The 4614-nt window shown below is 48.4% G+C and overlaps 1 pseudogene; it reads right to left on the reverse strand.

The window, feature by feature from the left end:
* Positions 1 to 859: 859 nt before the first annotated feature.
* LOC149353541 (uncharacterized) lies at positions 860 to 4405 on the reverse strand (annotated as a pseudogene).
* Between the last annotated feature and the right edge of the window lie 209 nt (positions 4406 to 4614).

Raw genomic sequence — 4614 nt, forward strand, 5'->3', positions numbered from 1 at the left:
GTACGACTACCAAATGCGAAGTAAGCAGGGATGAGAATGTGCTTAGAGTTTGAGATTCAACAGTCCAATCGAGGGACAAACACAAAGGTAAAAAAATCGATAATGACTGCCACATCGGTAGGAGCGATGTGGCAGTCATTATCGCGCAGAGCGAAAGACGCCCGTCTGTTTATTGCAGCCAAATATATACAGGCTCAATGACGTCACAGTTCTCACGTGACTCGAACGGAGACGCATGTCAGCACATCCCCCTTTTTGGACATCAGAAATCCCGTTATCACATTTGAGGGACTAAGTACTTCACAGGCAAACGTGCGAACTTTACAACCAGGTAACAACAGTTTTGTTCTGTTCAAAAAAAAAATAATAAACACTCCGCATGGCTCAGCCAGAGAACGTGCACACACACAAAAGATTACTTATCAAATCCCCAGCGAACGGGAGGGCGAACTTCTCTTCCCGACCTGGTCACCGTGACTGGAGCCGAAGGCACCTGGCGTTCGGCTTTGGCCCCACCGGACAGCTGTTTAGACTGGCAGGCGCGTCCCTGACTGACTCATCTGGCTCCTCCTGACCATGTTCATTGGGGAACTTATAACTTCCTTTTGCTTTCCCAACAATAGACAAGCGGTTTAACATTCGTCGATTACGGCAGAACAGAACACCTTGTTCTGTGCGTACTACGAAGGACCGCGGGGTAGCTGCAGCACAAACAACAGTGGCCCGGGTTTTCAAGTCTTGAACCCACATAAGATCACCGACCTTCAACCGACCGAGATCCCTAGCACGATGACGTTTGTTGTAGTAACGCGCTTGCAATTTTCGATTCGAATGATCCTTAGCTGTAAGATCAGTCATTCTACTTTGTGTTGGGCCCCGCAGTTGAGGTGCCATCGGAACGCGAGTTCTTAGGCGTCGACCCATCAGGATTTCTGCAGGACTGTAGCACAGCACTCCTTGTGTCGCCCTGTATTCGAGAAGTGCGAGGTAGGGGTCTTTCGATTTAAGTATAAGACGCTTGGTTGTTTGCACCATTCTTTCCACTTCCCCATTAGCTTGCGGGTGCCTTGGGCTTACAGTCACGTGACTTAAACCATACTCAACAGCAAAAGTTTCAAACTCGGAGCATGAAAATTTCGGTTTATTATCTCTCACTAGCGTTTCCGGAGTGCCATGACGAGCAAAAATTCTCTTCATCCTCTCTATAACGGTTAGAGCTGTAGTTGAAGGCAGAAGCGCAATTTCCGGGTAGCGAGACAGATAATCGACCAGCACTAAATAGTGGCGATTATTGATAACGCACAAGTCAACACCAACTCTTTCCCATGTAAAATTCATAGTAGCCGTGGTCATCAACGGCTCTGCATTCTGAGTACCACATCGCGCGCAAGTTTCACAATCTTTCACCTGCTGCGCAAGTTGTTCGCTAAGGCCTGGCCACCAAACCAACTCTTTAGCCAATGCTCAGCTTCTAGAAATGCCTTGATGCCCGTGGTGCAACTTTTCTAGCACTTCTTTTCTCTGGGACTGAGGCACTACGAGTCCGGTTTCTTTTAATAGCAACCCGTTGCCTTCAACTATAAAGGCGCACTCTAGCCAATAAGGGGCGAGGTGGGAAGGAAGCCTCGGTTTTTCTGGCCAGCCTTGGCGACACACCAATCGGAGTGCTTTGCAACCTGCATCGGTTTTTTTAGCTTTTCTCACTCTTTTTAGCAAATTATCTCCGGTTTCCAGTCCCTCAATGCACGATTTTGCATAGGAAGAAACTACAGACACAGTCAATTCTCCGGCTATTCGCTTGTCTCCACTGATTGGCGCTAGCGAAAGAGCGTCGGCAGTGACTACGTGTTTTCCCGGAACATAGACTACCTCAAAACGATAGCGCATGAGCCGCAATCTGAACCGCTGAATTCTTGGTGGGACCATATCAACAGGCATTTTTCCTAGTAAGGAAACAATAGGCTTATGGTCCGTTTCGAAGACTATGTCCCTACCTCTGAGGTATTCATCGAGTCTTTCGGCGGCCCAAGTCAAGGCTAACGCCTCCTTTTCTGTCTGCGCATAGCGCTCCTCAGTTTTCGTGAGGGAACGCGAGGCGAACGCTACTAAGCGTCGCTCAACGTTCCGTTGCGTTTGAGAAAGGACTGTGCCCAGGCCGAAAGGCGAAGCGTCTGCCAATAGAATCGTGGCAAGGCGAGGGTCGTAAAAAGCCATGCATTTCGCGGAGCAGATAAGAGATTTCACACTTTCGAACGCAGCGTTCTGCGCTGGGACCCATATCCAGGCCCTATCTTTACACAAAATGTCGTGCAAAGGAGCTGTAGTGTGAGCAAGGTGCGAAAAGAAGCGCCCCAAATGGTTTCTCATGCCCAGAAAGCTGCGCAATTCCGCTACATTGCTCGGGGGCTTCATTTCTTTCCCAGCATTTACCGTAGCTGGATCGGGTTGTACGCCTTCCTCACCAAGAAGATGACCTAAAAAAGTGAGCCTTATAACGCCGAAGACAACTTGGATTTGTTTAACGTAGCATTGGATTCTGCCAACCTGGTCAAGACCTTTGTAAGTCTAGAATCATGTTGTTGCTTACTGTTTCCAAAGACTAAAATACCAGAGTGGTTTCTTGGGCGAGTTGGTTTACCATATTGAAATATACCTGCGCTTAAAAGACACGGACAGAAAGAAAGAGACACACACACAAAGCGCTGGACTTACAACTGAATTTTTAATTCGGGAAACACTGCTCTTTATGCACACCAGCAGCTGATAAAAATGGAAGATGGTAACACCCGGATGATAAAAAATTTTGACAACTGTCTCGTCACATGTCGTCCTACCTTCCCTTTTGTTTCCCGAATAAAAATTCAGTTGTAAGTCCAGCGCTTTGTGTGTGTGTCTCTTTCTTTCTGTCCGTGTCTTTTAAGCGCAGGTATATTTCAAAACTAAAATACCGTCCATTACCTTGACGACTTCAGGCATGCCTGCCAGGATTTCGGACATTCTTTTCTGGAAATACTCAGGTGCTGAAGTAATTCCGAAAGGTAACCTGGTGAAATAGTACCGCCTGAACGGAGTAATGAAGGTAGTAAATTCCTCCGAAGCCTTGCTTAGGCGTACTTGATAGAAACCAGAATTTGCGTCCAGTTTAGAAAAAAGTTTTTCACCGGCTATAGAAGCTAGAGCTTGATCCACTGTGGGGAGGGCGAACTTCTCTCGCAGAACGCACTTATTCAGTTGTGTAGGGTGTACACAGATCCTGACATCCCCACTCGGCTTTACCACTGGTACTATACCGGCACACCACTCCGTAGGCCCGTCAACCGTACGAATAACGCCCATTCGCTCCATTTTTTCGAGTTCAAAGCGGACGCATTCCCTGAGCGGAATTGGAATTTTGCATGGAGCAGTTATAGCATACAGAACCGCGTCTGAGCGAAGCCGAATCTGATACTCTCCTGGCATTGCGCACAGGTTACTACAAACCTCGGGGCCTGGAACACTACCGATAGAACCCTTCTGCGCGACTGAATCGACAAACGTCACGGCTCCTAGTGCCTCCAGAGCGGGCAAACCGAGAAGAACACGTCGTAGCGGGCTGACGACATAACATGTTTGGCGAGAACGTTTCCTCTTCCAAGCGATTTCTGCCTCGAATTTGCGCAAAATATTCAGGCGTGAACCACTCACGCCTGAGAAAACCTCGTTTGCTGTCGCTAACTTAACGGGGAGACCAGGAAAAGATTACGGAAGCACGGTAACTTCGGCCCCAGTATCAACTTTTGCAAACACTGGAACAGAGTTAACAAATACTTGAATGTATCGCGCTTTTACACCTGGCGTTCCAATCTCTCCCACAAAAAAATGTCCCGTCTGCGCGCTTGCACAGAAGAAACTCGTACCTTGCGTTGGTTGCCCGTGGAAGTCTTTTTGAGGCACGCTTTAGCAAAGTGTCCCTTTAATTACGCCGCAGTAATTACACTTAACTGTCCTCGCTGGGCAAAATGTTCGTGGATGCAGGGAGTTACCGCAGTAGGTGCAGCGTCCGTCATGACGCACTGAAGAGCTGGCGTTCCCGCGTTGAGTCTTTTTGTTACGTCCCACGGCGTCGACTGTTGCTGCGGAGCCAACTGTCACATTTTTACAGGCAAGAGGTACCCTCGAGGCTTGGTCTGCCGTGGAGTTGCGAAGGAGTTCCTGCTGGTGCTGAACCGTCTCTTTAAGGCGTGCTTTCGCAACTGCGGACGCAAGAGAAAGCTTAGTCTATCTGTAGCGACTCTGAAAGTTTTTCGTCTGTTACTCCGATGACGAACCTGTCTCTGATAAGTCGTTGCTTAAATTCGCCAAAATCGCACCTTTCTGCTAAGACATGCAACGCCGTCATGAACTGGTCTACTGACTCACCGCGCATTTGATGTCGCTTGTGAAAGCAAGCGCTCTCGTACACGACGTTGACCTCTTTTATGAAATGTGTGTCGAACTTCTTCTTGACGACGTCGAAAATCTTCGAGTCCTCGTCCGAGAGACCGAAAGTGGCAAAAATATCCCGAGTTTGCCGTCCCATAGAGTAGAGAAGCGTTCGTACCTGTGCTTCCTCAGAACGTTCGTTGTGGCCCGAAG

This window comes from Amblyomma mixtum, chromosome 3 (genome assembly GCF_055824585.1).
Source record: "Amblyomma mixtum isolate Tamu chromosome 3, ASM5582458v1, whole genome shotgun sequence".
Taxonomy (NCBI): Eukaryota; Metazoa; Arthropoda; class Arachnida; order Ixodida; family Ixodidae; genus Amblyomma; species Amblyomma mixtum.